Below are 20,376 nucleotides of genomic sequence, written 5' to 3' on the forward strand. Positions count from 1 at the left end.
AGAAAGCCTTTTATTGTTTTATTTGTTTTGTAAATTCTCCCTGAAAAAATCATTTTATTTTATTTGGTTTCTAAATTCTTCCTGAAAAAATCATTTTATTCTATTATTTTTTTTTTCCTAAAGTCTCCCTGAAAAAAAAAAAAAAATCAAATCAGTGGGAGATTAATATTTACATTTGTGCTTCAGTGACAGTCCTGCGTGTGTGGCATCTCTCTCATTTGTTGCCACCAACAACAGAGTGTGTAACATTGTGCCTGATTTTCGTTGTGGTCTCACTCACCTGTAAAGGGGTAGCTAAATCATACTGAAGTTATAGCTCACCGTGTAAGTTGTGTGACAGCAACAAATACTGTTAGTTTGTTTACGTTTTTAAAACAATGAGGAAGTCTGGTGGAAGAGGTCGTGGCCGGGGGCGTTCATTGTCAGCTGGTAATGAGGGTAGTGGTAGTGGTGGAGCATCAGCTGGTCGTGGGAAAAAAAATATTGCACCTAAGTCTGGAGCTGTGGAGCCAGGTTCGTCGTCTGGCTACACAAGGCCTCGAACGCTCCCTTTTCTGGGAGTAGGAAAACCGCTTTTAAAGCCGGAGCAGCAAGAGCAAGTTTTGGCTTATCTTGCTGACTCTAGCTCTTTTGCCTCCTCTTGTGAAACTGGTAAATGTCAAAGCAGCGCGTCGTTAGTGGATGTTCACGGTCAGGGACAAGTCGCTTCCTTGTCCTCTTCAGCAAAAACAACAACAGAGAAGAATGCAGCAGGCGACACAACGGGTTACTCCATGGAGCTCTTTACACATACCGTCCCTGGCTTAGAAAGTGAAGCAGTTAACAGTCCATGCCCATTACAAGTTGAATCTGACATGGAGTGCACTGATGCACAGCCACAGCCAGACTACTATGCTGATCCTTTGACTCAGACCACAACATTGCCCTCGCAGAGTAATGATCAAGAATCAGACCCTGATGAGACTATGTTGCCCCATCACGAACGCTATACCACCGACCGACACGGTGACACAGACGAAGTTGCACACGAGCTACAAGAAGAGGTAATAGATGACCCAGTTCTTGACCCCGATTGGCAGCCATTGGGGGAGCAGGGTGCAGGCGGCAGCAGTTCTGAAGCGGAGGAGGAGGGGCCGCAGCAGGCATCAACATCGCAACAGGTTCCATCTGCCGGGCCCGTATCTTGCCCAAAACGCGTGGCAAAGCCAAAACCTGTTGGAGGACAGCGTGGCCATCCGGTTAAAGCTCAGTCTGCAATGCCTGAAAAGGTATCCGATGCTAGAAAGAGTGCAGTCTGGCATTTTTTTAAACAACATCCAATTGATCAGCGCAAAGTCATCTGTCAAAAATGTTCAACTACCTTAAGCAGAGGACAGAATCTGAAAAGTCTCAATACAAGTTGCATGCATAGACATTTAACCACCATGCATTTGCAAGCCTGGACTAACTACCAAACGTCCCTTAAGGTTGTAGCACCCTCGGCCAATGAAGCTAGTCAGCAACGCAACATCCCTTCCGGCAGTGTAGGGCCACCATTTTCCGCACCACCTGCAGTATCTGTGCAGGTTTCTTTGCCAGGCCAAAGCAGTCAGGGTCAGGGAATCACCAGTTTCGTAGTAGGAAACACTGCATCTAGGGCACCGGCGGCAACAATACCATCTCCCACCGTCTCTCAGTCTGCCATGTCCACAGGCACCCCCGCTAGTTCCATGATCTCCAGCTCTCCAGTCCAGCTCACCCTACATGAGACTATGGTTAGAAAAAGGAAGTACTTAGCCTCGCATCCGCGTACACAGGGTTTGAACGCCCACATAGCTAGACTAATCTCGTTAGAGATGATGCCCTACCGGTTAGTTGAAAGCGAAGCTTTCAAAGCCCTGATGGACTACGCTGTACCACGCTACGAGCTACCCAGTCGACACTTTTTTTCCAGAAAAGCCATCCCAGCCCTCCACCAGCATGTCAAAGAGCGCATCGTCCATGCACTCAGGCAATCTGTGAGCACAAAGGTGCACCTGACAACAGATGCATGGACCAGTAGGCATGGCCAGGGACGTTACGTGTCCATCACGGCACACTGGGTGAATGTTGTGGATGCAGGGTCCACAGGGGAGAGAAAGTTTGGGACAGTTCTGCCTAGCCCACGGTCTAGGAAACAGTTGGCTGTAGCCGTTCGCACCCCCTCCTCCTCCTCTTCGTCTTCCTGCAGAAGCGAGAGCTCGTCCACAGACCGCAGTCGCACAACCACTCCATCCGCAGCTGCCACTGTTGCACACCAGGTCTCCCATTATGGGGCAGCTACTGGCAAACGTCAGCAGGCTGTATTGGCTATGAAGTGTTTGGGCGACAACAGACACACCGCGGAAGTTCTGTCCGAGTTCTTGCAGAAAGAAACGCAGTCGTGGCTGGGCACTGTAGATCTTGAGGCAGGCAAGGTAGTGAGTGATAACGGAAGGAATTTCATGGCTGCCATCTCCCTTTCCCAACTGAAACACATTCCTTGCCTGGCTCACACCTTAAACCTGGTGGTGCAGTGCTTCCTGAAAAGTTATCCGGGGTTATCCGACCTGCTCCTCAAAGTGCGTGGACTTTGCTCACATATCCGCCGTTCGCCCGTACACTCCAGCCGTATGCAGACCTATCAGCGTTCTTTGAACCTTCCCCAGCATCGCCTAATCATAGACGTTGCAACAAGGTGGAACTCAACACTGCACATGCTTCAGAGACTGTGCGAACAGAGGCGGGCTGTTATGTTTTTGTGGGAGGATACACATACACGGGCAGGCAGTAGGATGGCAGACATGGAGTTGTCAGGTGTGCAGTGGTCGAAGATTCAAGACATGTGTCAAGTCCTTCAGTGTTTTGAGGAATGCACACGGCTGGTTAGTGCAGACAACGCCATAATAAGCATGAGCATCCCCCTAATGCGTCTGCTGATGCAAAGTTTGACGCACATAAAGGATCAGGTGTCTGCAGCTGAGGAAGAGGAAAGCCTTGATGACAGTCAGCCATTGTTTGGCCAGGGCAGTGTACAGGACGAGTTAGCGGGCGAAGAGGAGGAGGAGGACGAGGAGGATGATGGGGATGATTATATTTTTAATGAGGAAGCTTTTCCGGGGCCACTGGAAATTGGTGGCGCGGCAAGGCCGGGTTCTGGTTTTTGGAGGGACACAAGTGACGTGGATTTGCCTGAAACTGCCCCTCAACCAAGCACAACCGCAGATTTGAGAACTGGAACTTTGGCCCACATGGCGGATTATGCCTTACGTATCCTCAAAAGGGACACACGCATAACTAAAATGATGAACGATGACGATTACTGGTTGGCCTGCCTCCTTGATCCTCGCTATAAAGGCAAATTGCAAAATATAATGCCACATGAGAACTTGGAACTAATATTAGCAACCAAACAATCAACTCTTGTTGACCGTTTGCTTCTGGCATTCCCTGCACACAGCGCCCGTGATCGTTCTCACACGAGCTGCAGGGGCCAGCAGACCAGAGGAGTTAGAGGGGCAGAAATCAGAAGTGGCGTTGGCCAGAGGGGTTTTCTGACCAGGTTGTGGAGTGATTTTGCTATGAACGCAGACAGGACAGGTACTGCAGCATCAATTCAAAGTGACAGGAGACAACATTTGTCCAGTATGGTTACAAACTATTTTTCATCCCTTATCGATGTTCTCCCTCAACCGTCATTCCCATTTGATTACTGGGCATCAAAATTAGACACCTGGCCAGAATTGGCAGAATATGCATTGCAGGAGCTTGCTTGCCCGGCAGCTAGTGTCCTATCAGAAAGAGTATACAGTGCTGCAGGTTCAATACTAACAGAAAAAAGGACTCGTCTGGCTACCCAAAATGTAGATGATCTAACCTTCATTAAAATGAACCACAACTGGATTTCGAAATCTTTTGCCCCACCTTGCCCGGCTGACACTTAGCTTTCCTATGACAAGGTCTTGCCTGTGGACTATTCTGAATGCCTTTTCCAATCTCGTAATTTTCTGCACCTGATTGTCCAGCATACGACATGTTTACACCTCACTAAATGGCCAAACTCCCCACACGGGGCCGTGGTATCGACACTTGGCGACAGCACCCGTGAGTGCTGTTTGTCTGAAGAGGTGGGTGTGCCCGCTTTTGGTCGACGGCACTGCCACTGGGTCCCTCCTAGTACAATAATGTGTCTCTGGCGGTGGTGGTGCGCACCCAACGTCAGACACACCATTGTAATATGAGGGGCCCTGGGCCTGTACCGCCGGCCACAAGACAGTTCTCCCCCCCCAGCTCAAACAGTGCTCTACCACTTGCAAAATTATCTCACAGCTCCACCAATGTTTAGTCTATGCGCTGACATCCTTCAATGCCTGCCACTGACAATACCATTGTATTGACATTTTTGTTATGTTAGGCCTTCGAAGCCTGTCTGCGGTCACTCCTTCCACTATGCCTCCACTGACCACACCACTGCTGCCCGTGTACCCCTGGAACCAATTTAAAATTGCCTACAGCCAGCCCAATTTTTTTATTTTAGGCCTTCGATGCCTGTCTGCGGTCCATTCTTTCTACTACTACTACACTGACCAGGCCACTGCTGCCCGTGTACCCCTGGAACCAATTTAAAATTGCCTACAGCCATGTGTTATTATTTTAGGCCTTCGATGCCTGTCTGCGGTCACTCCTTCCACTAGGCCTCCACTGACCACACCACTGCTGCCCGTGTACCCCTGGAACCAATTTAAAATTGCCTACAGCCATGTGTTATTATTTTAGGCCTTCGATGCCTGTCTGCGGTCACTCCTTACAATATGCCTCCACTGACCACACCACTGCTGCCCGTGTACCCCTGGAACCAATTTAAAATTGCCTACAGCCAGCCCAATTTTTTTACTTTAGGCCTTCGATGCCTGTCTGCGGTCACTCCTTCCACTAGGCCTCCACTGACCACACCACTGCTGCCCGTGAACCCCTGGAACCAATTTAAAATTGCCTACAGCCATGTGTTATTATTTTAGGCCTTCGATGCCTGTCTGCGGTCACTCCTTACAATATGCCTCCACTGACCACACCACTGCTGCCCGTGTACCCCTGGAACCAATTTAAAATTGCCTACAGCCAGCCCAATTGATTTACTTTAGGCCTTCGATGCCTGTCTGCGGTCACTCCTTCCACTAGGCCTCCACTGACCACACCACTGCTGCCCGTGTACCCCTGGAACCAATTTAAAATTGCCTACAGCCATGTGTTATTATTTTAGGCCTTCGATGCCTGTCTGCGGTCACTCCTTACAATATGCCTCCACTGACCACACCACAGCTGCCCGTGTACCCCTGGAACCAATTTAAAATTGCCTACAGCCAGCCCAATTTTTTTATTTTAGGCCTTCGATGCCTGTCTGCGGTCCGTTCTTTCTACTACTACTACACTGACCAGGCCACTGCTGCCCGTGTTCCCCTGGAACCAATTTAAAATTGCCAACAGCAATGTGTTATTATGTTAGGCCTTCGATGCCTGTTTGCGGTCACTCCTTCCAATAGTTCTCCACTGACCAGACCAATGCTGGCCGTGTACCCCTGGAACCCAGCTGAAAGTGCATGTGGCCTCCTTTTTTTCTTTGTTTTATATTTAGAAAGCCCAGATGAACTACGCTGTGCAACGGTTCAAGCTACCCAGTCGACATTTCTTTTGAGAGAAAAGCCATCCCAGCCCTCCACCGGCATGAAAAAGTCTGCTTTGTCATAGCACTCAGGCAATCAAACAGTAGAAAGGTGCACCTGACAAGAGACGCATGGACCAGTAGGCATGTCCACAAAAAGTTACGTGTCCATTACGGCGCACTGGGTTAATGTGTTGGATGCATGGTCCACAGGGGAGAGCCTACAAAGTCTGTCTGCAGTCCCTAATTCCAATTTTCCTCCGCTGACCACACCACTGCTGCCCGTGTACCCCTGGAACCAATTTTACAGTGTCTACAGCCTAATTTTGTTATGTTAGGCCTACTACGCCTGTCTGCGGTCCCTCCTTCCAATACTCGTCCACTGACCACACCACTGCTGCCCGTGGACCCCTGGAACCTATTTTTAATTGCATAGAGCATCCTTTTTTTAATAGTAGGCGTACAAAGTCTGTCTGCGATCCACTATTGAAATTGTCCTCCACTGCCCAGAGCACTGCTGCTTGTGTACCCCTGTAACTTTTTTAAGCTGCAGTGAGCCACATTTTTGGGTTAAGTCCTACTACCTGTGTCTGTCTGCGCCACTCAATTCAGCTGTGTTCCTTTGAAAAAAGCTGAGCGTCAATAGTCTTGTTTTCAGCCTCTAGGAATTTTAAAACTGCATTGGGGGTACAACTTTGGTAGGGCCTACTAACGGTGTCTGCCTCCCCAAGGTGTGCCCCAGGTTTCCTCGCCATGGCTTCGATCTTAATGCTCTCGTTTAGCAGTTGTTGGAAACTACACTGCATTAGGCCTACAAATTGGGTATGGGGTGTAGAGAGATGGTGTGTTCCACTCCAAGGTGTTCTCCAGGTTACCTATCCTGAGCTCCGATCTTCCGGCTCTCGTTTAGTAGTTCTTGGAAACTACACTGCATTAGGCCTACAAATTGGGTATGGGGTGTAGAGAGATGGTGTGTTCCACTCCAAGGTGTTCTCCAGGTTGCCTTTCCTGAGCTTCGATCTTCCGGCTCTCGTTTAGTAGTTCTTGGAAACTACACCGCATTAGGCCTACAAATTGGGTATGGGGTGTAGAGAGATGGTGTGTTCCACTCCAAGGTGTTCTCCAGGTTGCCTTTCCTGAGCTTCGATCTTCCGGCTCTCGTTTAGTAGTTCTTGGAAACTACGCTGCATTAGGCCTACAAATTGGGTATGGGGTGTAGAGAGATGGTGTGTTCCACTCCAAGGTGTTCTCCAGGTTGCCTTTCCTGAGCTTCGATCTTCCGGCTCTCGTTTAGTAGTTCTTGGAAACTACACTGCATTAGGCCTACAAATTGGGTATGGGGTGTAGAGAGATGGTGTGTTCCACTCCAAGGTGTTCTCCAGGTTGCCTTTCCTGAGCTTCGATCTTCCGGCTCTCGTTTAGTAGTTCTTGGAAACTACGCTGCATTAGGCCTACAAATTGGGTATGGGGTGTAGAGAGATGGTGTGTTCCACTCCAAGGTGTTCCCCAGGTTTCCTCGCCAATGCTTCGATCTTCCGGCTCTCGTTTAGTAGTTCTTGGAAACTACACTGCATTAGGCCTACAAATTGGGTATGGGGTGTAGAGAGATGGTGTGTTCCACTCCAAGGTGTTCTCCAGGTTGCCTTTCCTGAGCTTCGATCTTCCGGCTCTCGTTTAGTAGTTGTTGGAAACTACGCTGCATTAGGCCTACAAATTGGGTATGGGGTGTAGAGAGATGGTGTGTTACACTCCAAGGTGTTCTCCAGGTTGCCTTTCCTGAACTTCGATCTTCAGGCTCTCATTAAATTGTGGTTAAACGGAACAACTGCATTTGGCGTACTAGTTGGTTTGGGGCCTACTATCGGTGTCTGCCACTCCTTGCTGTTCTCCTGGTTTCCTGTCCTGAAATTCCATTTTCAGGCTCTAGTTAAGTAGTTGTTAATGTTAGACTGCATTTGGCCTACTAGTTGGGTTGGGGCCTACTATCGGTGTCTGCCACTCCTTGCTGTTCTCCTCCACTGAACAAAGCTGTGCCGCCTGTTTACTACGGTTGCCAATTTTGAACTGCATTTCGACTACTTACTGATTTGGGCCTACTCTCTGTATCAGCCTCTCATTCCAGTTGTCCTCCACTGCAATGCCCCCTGGTTAGTCCTGTGTTACCAATTTTGAACTGCATTTAGCCAACTTTATTCTTTGGGCCTATATCTGTGTTTCCTCCTCATCCTGCCCATTGCCCAGCCAGTGATAGATGAGTCTGCTGGTACATTGACCCATAACGCAAAATTCCCCGTGCACGCTACACAGCAAGATTGTGACCCTGCTGAAAGTCAGGTTCCTCTTCCCGCATACCATACCACCTTACACGGGGACAAAGAGGAAGGTGCAGATGAAAGTGCAGTTTCCTTCATCAGGTGGGGGGAGGAATACTAGTTGGCGACTTCACTGGCACAGGGCCTCTCATAGTACGCAAAAGTGTTGCTGCCGGTGGGAGGTGCCCCCGCCATGCAAACACACCGCTGTACTTTGAGGGGCCCTGTGCCAGTGCCAATGCCAACGAGTGGGCCCCCCCTGCTTGCTCAGGATCACAGCACTTGCAAAGTTGAAATACTTACCTCTCCCTGCTCCACTGCCGTGACGTGGTCCAGATTTACTGGGCCCACTAATTACTTGAACCAGCCCTACCCCCCACAACTTTAGCCAAATGACCCCCAATTTCAAATGCCTTCCAATTATTATAAGGTAAATTACGATTGACAAGCTTCTTTAACAAGAATGGATGTTTTTGCCATTAAAATGGGCAGTGTAGGTGTTTTCCTGGCCTCCACTCACTGCCGACTATGCTCCCCCATTGACTTGCATTGGGTTTCGTGTTTCGGGCGATACCCGACTTTTCGCGATAATCGGCCGATTCCACTCGACTCGACTTCTAAGATAGTCGGGTTTCGCGAAACACGGCTCGACTCTAAAAAGGTCAAGGTCGCTCAACCCTAATGCTAAGCATACAGTTAGGGCAATTAAGGAGTGACTTCGTAAGAAGCATTCCAAGGTCCTGGAGATGACTAGCCAGGCTCCAGAACTGAACTGTCTTTGTAGGGAGCTGAAACTCAATGTTGCCCAGCGACATCCTCGAAGCCTGAAACATCTAGAGAAGACCTGTATGGAGGAGTGGGCCAAAATCCTTGCAGCAGTGTGTCAAAACTAGGTCAAGAAGTACAGGAAATGTCTGACCTACGTAATTGCAAGCAAATGTATCTGTAGCAAATATTAAGTTCTTTTTTATAGTGTATCAAATGCTTATTTAACGCAATAAAATGCAAATTAATTATGAAAAAATTGTACAATATGATTTTCTAGATATTTTTAGGATTCTGTCTCTAAGAGTTAAAGTTTACCCAAGATAACAATTACAGACCTTCCTATTCTTTGTAAGTGGTAAAACTTACAAACTCGGCAGTGTATCAAATACTTATTTTCCCCACTATACTTTTAAAGACACATAAAACTTTGTCACCCACTCTGTCCACTAATCACATGAACCCCATTACAAAATTCAATAGTAAATCAATACATATTAACCCCTTCATGCCGCGGCCCTTTTTCAGTTTTGTGTTTTCGTTTTTCGCTCCCCTCCTTCCCAGAGCCGTAACTTTTTTATTTTTCCGTCAATATGGCCATGTGAGGGCTTGTTTTTTGCGTGCCGAGCTGACGTTTTTAATGATACCACATTTGTGCAGATATGTTCTTTTGATCGCCCATTATTGCATTTGAATGCAATGTCGCGGCGACCAAAAAAAACGTAATTCTTGTGTTTCAAATTTTTTTCTCGCTACGCTGTTTAGCAATCAGGTTAATGCTTTTTTCTTACTGATAGATCGGGCGATTCTGAACGCGGCGATACCAAATATGTGTAGGTTTGATTTTTTTTTTTCTTATATTTTGCATGGGGCGAAATGGGGGTTATTTAAACTTTCATATTTTTTTTTTTTTTTTCATATTTTTAAAAACATTTTTTTTTTACTTTTGCCATGCCTCAATAGCCTCCATGGGAGGCTAGAAGCTGGCACCACTCGATCGGCTCAGCTACATAGCAGCGAACATCAGATTGCTGCTATGTAGCTGAATTGCAGGTGTGCTATGAGCACCGACCACAGGGGGGCGCTCACAGCAGGCCGGCATCAGTAACTATAGAGGTCTCAAGGACCTCTATGGTTACCATCCTGACGCATCGCCGACCCCCGATCATGTGACGGGGGTTGGCGATGCGCTTCTTTTCCGGCCGCGCGACGGTCGGCCGCGCGACGGTTAAATGCCGCTGTCAGCGTTTGACAGCGGCATTTAACAGGTTAATAGCGGCGGGGGAATCACGATTTCACCTGCCGCTATTGCGCGCACATGTCAGCTGTACAAAACAGCTGACATGTCTCGACTTTGATGTGGGCTCAACGCCGGAGCCCACATCAAAGGGGGAGACACGATATGAGCAGTACATGTACTGCTCATGTCATGAAGGGGTGTTAAACTTTTTTCTGGTAGACAGAATGCTGTCATTTGAAGCATATTTATATTTTTTTACAATGGCAGCATAAATGAGCATACCAGACTTATATGTTATTTGACTGTAGTTCTTCTCAGTCTCTGTAAATTGCTGTTCATTACTTTTGAGATAGTTGCTTTACTTCATATGCATTCTACCAGCACTATAGGTTGAGGAACTTCCCTCGACTCACTTTTTAGCATATATTGACTTAGACATTGTCAAATGGATTTACTACCATGAACAAAATGCCCTCCTCTGAGTGAGACCTTCATGAAGTTGACTGGCAATGTAAATGTAGCAGAAAATCATTCTGGCATCTTTGCAGATAGTGACAAATTACACTTGACAATAGGCAGTGAACTGCAAGTTAGCATGTAAATAGAATCTGCAAAGAATTTTAGACTTAGAAAAAAAATGATGTTAAATGTTGAAGTTTCCCTATTAGGTAAATGTTACAATATACCATGTGTTAAGGACCGGCGGAACGCACCAAGTATAGATGATATGAAACTAGGTGCGTTCGCAGTCCGAGGTCCACCGTGCAGGTAAAGACCCTGCTGCTAGTAAGACGGACTATATGGCGGTACTAAGTATACACACATGGGTTAACTTCACCCTGCGTGAAGGAAGCGATCCTGTTGCGTCACAGGACCGCAGTACCGCACATAGAGCGCAAGCAAGAAGTCAGCGAACTCAACCCCTACTCAGGATTGAAGTCCGATTAGACACTTGCTGGCACAACACCGCAACTGGGTGTGTAAGGAAACTAATAAATAGAATATAAAGGCACGAGAGTGCGTGCGGTGCTGCACTGATGGACGCCACTAACCACCCAGGCTTGGGTAAGGAAAGCACAGAGGAAGCGCACGGCGCCGTACTGGCGGACACAGCAACTGGACGCTGTGATGTGTGTTACGTGCAGATGGCTAGTCGGGCGCTAGATAGCTACCATCATCCGCGAGCAGTCAACAACACTAGGGAGGGATACTTAGGAGCTTTCATCCATCGACATACATCCATCTACACACACACATTATCAAGACAATACTAGCGCATGGCCGTGCGGTCATGCGCAGTTTATATAGTTGCAGCACAGGAAGCTCCTACAGAAGTTTTGCCCTTTCAGGACCTGCCAGGAGGACCAATGGGATGTGCTGCAGTACCTGAGCATGTGACCCTCGATCTCCAACGGGAGATCTTGCCCTGGGCATGCTCAGTGTGTGCAAATAAGGACTTAGTCCCAGAGAAGCTCGCTCGCCGCAGATCACTGCAGGGTACAACAGGAGAGCCAGAAAAGGCAGCAGTAACCCTCTGCACAGAATCAGTCCCAGCGAGACGCTGGGAGCGACGCCTCCGCTGAGCAGAGCCCACTGCGGCCGAAGCAGAATGGGAGACCGCAGCAGACACGGATCGAGATTCCCCCTGTGCAGCAGAGGAAACTCGACTCCTAACACCATGATATTCATAATTTACAGTATGAATAAACAGATATTCTAGGATTAGCCTTCAAATATATGATATTTACTCCTATTGGTGCCAAGTGAACAAAGCTTGGGCAGAAACATATAGAGGATGTGTACTTTGACATCATTCATAGAGATGTGATAGAATCCATTCCCATTAAAGACTGTGGATGTATTCACCTGGCCTTGTTTTTCATAGCTCACAGCTAGAGATGAGTGAACCTGAACAGTAAAGTTTGAGGTCTATAACGAACACCTAGTGTTTGGGCACGGACCCCAGAGAAAGTCCGTTGTTTCTCATGCTGTCACCTGCATGACAGTGCAAAAAACACAGGCGGCTCTGATCTGCGGTAAGATGACTACTGCCAGCCAGAGAGCTGCGGTTCCCACGCTGTCAGATGAAAAAGAGAAAAATAATAAACTACCATATCCCTCATCTGTGAAGATAGTCCATACTGTACCATGACAATCCAGATGATTTGGATAGCTGTCACATCAGTGATTTGACCGCTATCCCCCAGCCAGAACACACTGACAAAAGCGCAATTGCTCCTCCAGTGTCTAGTGGTGAGCTGCTGTGAGAAAAATCATTGGAGTTCAAACCTGATGAACCTCGGTGCTGAACCTCAGCTATGAACTCCAGTGAAATTTCTCTGGGGAGATCAGTATTAGAGACTGCAGGAGCGATTACGCTACTGTCAGTGTTTTCCAGGTGGTAAGAAGAGCAGTCGCTGATGTGACTGCTCTACAAATCATCCAGATCATCAAGGGCATTGGTGGATTAGGCATAAGGTGAGTATAACTGTGCTTTTTTTTATTTATATTTTAAATGAAGGGGTCTATGTCTTTCTTTCAATTAAAAGATTTTATTCTGGCTTTGTCTTGTTAAAAATCTATCTATGTTGTTAGTAATGGGGGTGTTTTATAGATGCCTCTCCATTAATAATTACTAGGGGCAGCATGGTGGCGCAGTGGTCAGCACAGCAACCTTGCAGCTCTGGAGTCCTGGGTTCAAACCCCACCAAGGACGACATCTGCAAAGAGTTTGCATGTTCTCTCCGTGTTTGCGTGGGTTTCCTCCGGGTACCCTGGCTTCCTCCCACATTCCAAAGACATACTAATAGGGAATTTAGATTGTGAGCCCCAACGGGGACAGCGATGATAATGTGTGCAACCTGTAAAGCGCTGTGGAATATGTCAGCGCTAGATAAAAATAAAGATTATTATTATAACTACTCTGTGGGCTTGATGTCAGAGGCCATAAAATAGCTGACATCAACCCCACTAAGAGAATCTTATTTCTCATTGTCTGGGAGTCCTTCATGTATTTTTTAGCAAACTTTATGTGGGCTTTCACATGTCTTGCACTGAGGAGAGGCTTCCATGGGACCACTCTGCCACAAAGGCCTGACTGGTGGAGGGCTGCAGTGATACTTGACTTTGTGGAACTTTCTCGCATCTCCCTACAGCATCTCTGGAGCTCAGCCACAGTGATCTTGGGGTTCTTCGTTACCTCTCTCACCAAGGCTCTTCTCCCATGATTGCTCAGTTTTGCTGGATGGCCACATCTAGGAAGACTTCTGGGGGTCCCAAACTACTTACATTTAAGGATTATGGAGGCCACTGTGCTTTTAGGGACCTTGAGTACTGCAGAAGTTTTTTCTAACCTTGGCTACATGTGTGCCTTGCCAGAATTCTGTCTCTGAGCTCCTTGGCCAGTTCCTTTGACCTCATGATTCTCAGTTGGTCTGACATGCACTGTGAGCTGTGTGGTTTTATATAGACAGGTGTGTGCCTTTCCAAATCAAGTCCTATCAGTTTAATGAAACACAGCTGGACTCCAATGAAGTACAACCATCTCAAGGAGGATCACAAGGAAATGGACAGCATGTTACTTAAATATGAGTGTCTGAGCAAAAGAGTCTGAATACTTATAACCATGTAATATTTCAGTTTTTCTTTTTTAATAAATTTGCAAACATTTCTACATTTCTGTTTTTTTCAGTCAAGATGGGTGCAGAGTGTTTAATGCGAAAAAAAGAATTTACGAAATGGCTGCAATGAAACAAAGAGTGAAAAACTTAAAGGGGTCTGAATACTTTCCGTACCCACTGTATCTTACCACTGACCAGAATTCTTTGTTTGCTGCGCTGTCATGCAGACCACAGTGTGGCAAACAATGAATTTTCGGGTTTCTGATTCATCTGAATGAGGTCCAGGTTTGGTTTCAGGTTCGGGTACCATACTAATGCCCAAAACAAACTTTTTTTTTCCAATATACAGGCTCAAATGAACTTCACGACACATTTTATGGAATCCAATTAAGTAACAACTTCATGGACAGATATAGAAGCCCTAGTGTGGCATTGTACAAAACTGAACCACTAAACACCTATGTACATGAAGCCTATAATCTTTCCTAATACTGTATGAAAATTATGATTTTCGCCTTGCGATTATTGTGCTCCTTTAAACAATTGACCATTTCTACTCCTAAGACTTATCTAATTTATTTCTCATAATTGGTAAGAGCATATGAAAAAAAATGTTATGCAATGGAAATATAGAGAAATCATAGTATAAATAAGAGAGGATTTTTTCTATAAAGTTTGAATTAAAAATGTGTTCTCTAGAGAAGCCATATAATTTGCAAACAGCCTTCAGCATTCTAGATAAAAATAGCTTACAAAGTCTTCATGTACAACCAACCATGTTGTTCTTTTTATATTGTTTGCTATTTGCACAGAAATGTGCCTTCAGGCAGTTCCTCAGCCAAACTATCCTTATGTTTGCATTGCATTGTGCATTGACCTGTGTTTTGACTTACTTTTGCATGATGTGCATACCTTATATCTCATCCAGCACAAGGCATTGGCTGTAGTATATTTACAAAAGTTCATAAAACAATAATATTTATCTAGTCATTGACATTTTTTTTAATTATGCCATTAAATATTTTTATTTTGTATTACTACTATTATTATTATCTAACATTTACTGATTTTAAAGATTTATCCATAACACAGGTCTGCGACTAAAAAGCTGTTTGATTATTTTCATCTAATTTCCATGCATTTTGGTGTGCTGAAAACAAAAAAAAATATTGAAAAAAATCCTGGACGTCAGGATTTGCCACGAAATGCAAAATTCTCTTCAAATTTAGTATATTTCTCTCAATTTTTGGTATCCCGATACCAATGCAAGTCAATGGGACACAGATATCAGAATGTAAATAAGCCCTTTCTGTCCTTCTACATCCTGTTCCGGAGGGGGGAAGAGTGGGGGCGGTGCGTGGGCGGACACTGTGCGTGTCTGTGTGTGAGGGTGGGGTCTGTGTGTGCCTGCCGGGGATCTGTACGGGCCTCTTGGGGGTCTGTGCGGGTCTGACGGGGCTCTGTGCTGCGTGCCGGGGCTCTGTGCAAGTGTGCTGGGGCTCTGTGCGGCGTGCCTGAGCTCTGTGCAGCGTTCCAGGGCTCTGTGCGGCATGCGGGGCTCTGGCGAGTGTGCCGGGGCTCTGTGGGTTGTGCCGGGGCTCTGTGCGGTGTGCGGGGCTCTGTGCGGCGTACGGGGCTCTGTGCTTCTGTACAGGCATCGTCCGATGGGACTACAAGTCCCATCGGAAAGATGCCTACTACAGTGATGGTGATTGACACATTAACCAATGATGGGAAAGTAGTAGTCCCATCATCCGGCTAATGTGTTGAATGAAAAAAAAATAAAAAACATACAAACTACATACATACCACATACATGCTACATACTACACACATGCTACATTCATGCTACATACTACATACATGCTACATACATGCTACATATTACATGCATGTTACATACATGCTACATACATGCTACATACATGCTATATGCATACTACATACATGATATATACGTGATACATACATACATACTACATACATACTACATGAATGCTACATACATGCCACATACTGCATACATACTACATTCATGCTACATACTACATACATGCTATATACATACTACATACATGCTACATACATGCGACATACATACATACATACTACACACATATTACATACAGTACATTCATACATTACATACAATACATACATACAGACATACATTAAACATAGAGTGCATACTCACCATTACCAGCAGAGCCCCGGCACACATACACAGATCCCCGGCAGGCCACACAGAGCCCCGGCACGCCGCACAGAGCCCCGGCACACACGCACAGAGCCCCGGCAGGCCCACACAGAGCCCCAGCACCCACGCATTAAATTAATTTTATGAGTCTATTTTCATGTATTTTGAGGTATTGTCTTATTTAACATAGTTACTTAAATTGTCAGAAAACGTGATGTCCTATGACAAAACGGAGGTCATTTTCAGCGCACTTAAAAACATAAAGATTACGTGGAATGACCAAACCAGCTCTTGAAAACATTTTTTTTGCAGACCTGTGTAATTGGAACAAAACTGTTTTTTTCTCTAGCAAAAGAGCACAATTCTTGTTTACTGGCTGTGTCTGATATTTCAGGTTTACCTCATTCAAGTAAACGGATCTGAGTTGCAGTACTAAAATAATGTGCAGCTGCTTCTAGAAAAAAATCATATTTTATTGTTTATTCTTGACAAACCCTTTATTGCTCTAATTCTATATATGTAAAGCTGTAATTTTTCTCTTTTAAAATAAGTAAAGTTCTTGCAAACATCACGTACACTCTACCTAAACTAATTGCGTTCGCAACCCGGGGTCCACTGTGCAGGAGAGAAACCTGCTGCTAGCAAAAGGCAGCACTATATGGCGGCATAAGCGAAGTCTGTTACTTCACAGAATTGCAAGGTAGAGAAACGCTGTGCCCTGTTAACTTCACAGAGGATCACAGCTACCTAATAGAGCCGAAAGCAAACTGTGGTCATGCAGTCAGCATAGCACACAACAACTCCCCTCCCTGTGGAGCCAGAATTCTAGGGGCTATACGCCAGCCCTGAATTCACACACAAAACTCCTCACCGGAGGTGAGGATATTCTAGGGGCTTATTTCAGCCAACCCTGACCACATACAGCCATAACCACAAGATAGCAAAGCTCCTAGAATAGGTTAATACTAACTCATGGCCGTGCGGCCATGCAAACGTTTTATAGTTGCAGCTCTTCAGGACCATCCTGGAGAGCCAATGGGAGCTGCTACAGGGCATGAGCGTGTGACCCCCGACCTCCAATGAGAGGTCCTCCGTGGGCATGCACAGTGTGTTCAAAGCAGGCCTTTAGTCCAAGAAATGCCTGCTCGCCACTGAACCGTGCTGGCCACAAAAGCAGAGCCTGGAAAAGCAGCAGTAACCCTTTGCACAGTATCAGCCTGAGCGAGATGCTGGGACCGACGTCTCCGCTGAGCAGGATCCACTGCAGCTGAAGTAGAATGGGGGACCGCAGCAGACATGGTTCGAGATTCCCACCGTGCAACAGTGGGAGCTCGACACCTAACACTAATGTTAAATAAATGTATTTTTTGTGTTCTTTCTCTTCTTTGCATTATTAGAGACAAGCAAAAAATTTCAGTAGATTAACCCCTTGGCATCTCAGCCAGTTTTGGTCTTGATGACAGACTTTTTTCACTTTTGTGTGGTGATCCAGTAGTCATACCTTTTTTTTTCTTTAATAATAATCTTTATTTTTATAATAATAATAATTTCATCGACACAGTCATATGGGGACTGTTTTTTGGCATCATTTTTTGGGGAAACGTAGTAACAAACTTTTATTATCCCTCTATGGGAAGGAATAAAAAGTAGCAATTCTTCCACTGTTTTATAATCCTTTTCACAATACAACTGCATGAATAAATTGTTAACTTTATTTTGTGGGTCAGCCTGATTATGGCATTACCGGATTTTAATGGATTTATTTATTTTGTAATACTTTTGTACAGCTAATACATTCTTTGTAAAAAAAAGCATATTTTTTGAGTGACCACACATAGATCCATTTAACATGAACAGCTTGTAAAAGAATAAATCACAAAATATTTTTTTTTTAAACCTTGGAATCTTGCACTACATATATTATTATATTGAAGTACAATGAAAAACAGTTATTTTTGCATAAGTTATAAAATCACATGGTAACTGGCACTGAAAAATTACAGCATTGACATAAATGTAATAAATCTTAGAATAAATGCAAAATGTTATAACCATTCAACTGAACACTAAAAAAATGAAGGATTTGCTGTTCTTTTTCCTCTTCACTCCAATTTGATAGTTAAAATCTAATCACTTAATCACTAATCAATTTATCTCACTCATATGGTACCAATAACCCCTTTCCGATGTTGGGGCATAATAGTATGCTCATGTCGGACTCCTCCTGTTTGGTGCATGCTTTGGTGTTAAGCTGCCCGCACCTTCCTGGGCACATGTCAGCTGATCTATACAGCTGACATGAGCCCGCAAGAGCCACGGGTGAAATCGCTATCCACCCGCGGCTGTTAATTAGTTAAATACCACTGTCAATCTCCAACAGCAGCATTTAACTAACGCTTAACGAAAGCACATCATAAATCCTGCCCATCGGTGACCCCATCACATGTTCGAGGGTCACTGATGGGTTGGCATGACAACTAGAGGTCTGAAGCAGACAACTACATTTGTCATTGTCAGATTGCTGTGAACGCTGCCTGGTAGTCGGCACTCATAACCAATGAGCATTTCTGCTGCACACAGGCGATCTGATCATCACCTGTGTTGATCAAAGCACTGCAGCTCTAGTTTTCTATGAAGACTATTGAAGCATGCAAAAAGTAAAAAAAGTTTTTAAAAATATTAAAAAATAAAAAAGTTCAAATCATCCCATTTTTGCCCCATTAAAAATAAAACAATAAAAAATCAATTATACACATATTTGGTATTGCCGCATTCAGAATCACCTGATCTATGAATATAAAAAAATTAACCCGATTGCTAAATGGCGAAGTGAGAAAAAAATGTCAAAAAGCTAGAATTATGTTTTTTTGTTTGCTGCAACATTGCATTAAAATGCAATAACAGGCGATCAAAAGATTGTATCTTCACCAAAATGGTATCAATAAAAACCTCGGTTTTGCATGCAAAAACAAGCCCTCACCCGACCCCAGATCACAAAAAATGGAGATGCTACAGTTATCGGAAAATGCAGCATTATTTTTTAACAAAATTTGGATTTTTTTTCCACCACTTAAACAAAAAACAACCTTTACATGTTTCATGTCTGTAAGCTTATAATGACCTGGAGAATCATAATGGCAGGTCAGTTTTAGCATTTAGTGAACATAGTAAAAAACAACAACTGTCGAATAGCACTTTTTTTGCAATTGCACCACACTTGGAATTTTTTTTCCTGCTTTTCAGTTCATGGTATGTTAAAACCAATGTTGTCATTCAATAGTACACCTTGTTCCACAAAAAACAAGCCCTCTCATGGCCATATTGACAGAAAAATAAAAAAAAGTTATAGCTCTGGGAAGAAGTGGAGGAAAAAAAATGCAAAACTGAAATAACCCTGGTGGTTAAAGGATTAATTTCCAAAGCAATCTATAGACATAATCATCACTGTCCCCATTGGGGCTCACAATATAAATTCTCTATCAGTATGTGTTTGGTGTGTGGGAGGAAATCGGAGTACACAAAGGAAACCCACACAAACACGGGGAAGATGCATAAATTCCTTGCAGATATTGTTCTAGGTGAGATTTTAACTCAGGACCCCAGCACTGCAAAGCAATAGAGCTAGGGTCCTACTAAATTATGCTAACATGGTGTCCTAGTAAGCAGTTTCAAACGACAAAAACTGAGATTTCTTATAATTATTACTGCTACTAATAAAGCAAATTATAATGAATAAAAACAAGTTCATTTAAGTCTATGTTGAAAAACAAATAAAGGAGCTATGGCTCTCAAAATATGAGTTTGAAAAAAAATCTGTATCCTGAAAGTGGAAATTTTCATCATCCTCATCCCCTTTCATGACCTTTGACATATAGGTATGTCAGCTGTCATGTCCCCGCACATGACAGCTGAATAATCAGCTGTCATGGGCCTCTGACACCTGCGGATGGATCCGAGATCCACCAATTGCTGTTAACCAGTTAAATGCCACTGTTAATCACTAACAGCAGCATTTAACAGGATCCATTGATCAGGGAGCTCTAAGATGTTGTCATGATAGCCAGGGGTCTGCAGAAGACCCATTGCCTGTCATTGTGATTGTCTTATGAATGCCGGCTCATGGACGGCATTCAAAAGAGATTGTGATTTTTGCCACACATACACAGGACTGAAGCACTGCTCTGTGTAGCACAAGTGATTAGACAATTGCAGCTTTAAGTCTCATAAGTGGACTATTGAAGCCAGTAAAAAGTAAAAACAAAATGTATTAAAATATAAAAACAAATGAAAATCACAAAAAATCTAATTACCCCTTTTTGTTTCATTGAAAATAAAACTATAAAACATACACATATTTGGTATTGCTGTGTTCAAGAAAGGTCCGATCTATCAAAACATAAAGTAAATTGGTAAGCAAAAGAAAAAATCTTAAGTCCAGAATTGCAGTTTTTCGGCCGCCACCACCACAACATTGAAATAAAATGCAATAACAGGTGATAAAAATATCATATCTATCCAAAACTTATATTAATAAAATTTTAAGCTCTGGGAGCAGAAAGTAAGCTATCACCAAGCCCCAGATCTAC

The 20,376-nt window shown here is 44.5% G+C and overlaps 1 protein-coding gene across 1 annotated transcript in view; it reads left to right on the top strand.

The window, feature by feature from the left end:
- Nucleotides 1-20,376, top strand: part of GRID1 (glutamate ionotropic receptor delta type subunit 1) — a 2,008,846-nt gene that overhangs the window by 1,373,463 nt on the left and 615,007 nt on the right. The gene's annotated exons all lie outside the window — the stretch shown is intronic.

This window comes from Ranitomeya imitator, chromosome 2, assembly GCF_032444005.1.
Source record: "Ranitomeya imitator isolate aRanImi1 chromosome 2, aRanImi1.pri, whole genome shotgun sequence".
NCBI classification, from domain to species: domain Eukaryota; kingdom Metazoa; phylum Chordata; class Amphibia; order Anura; family Dendrobatidae; genus Ranitomeya; species Ranitomeya imitator.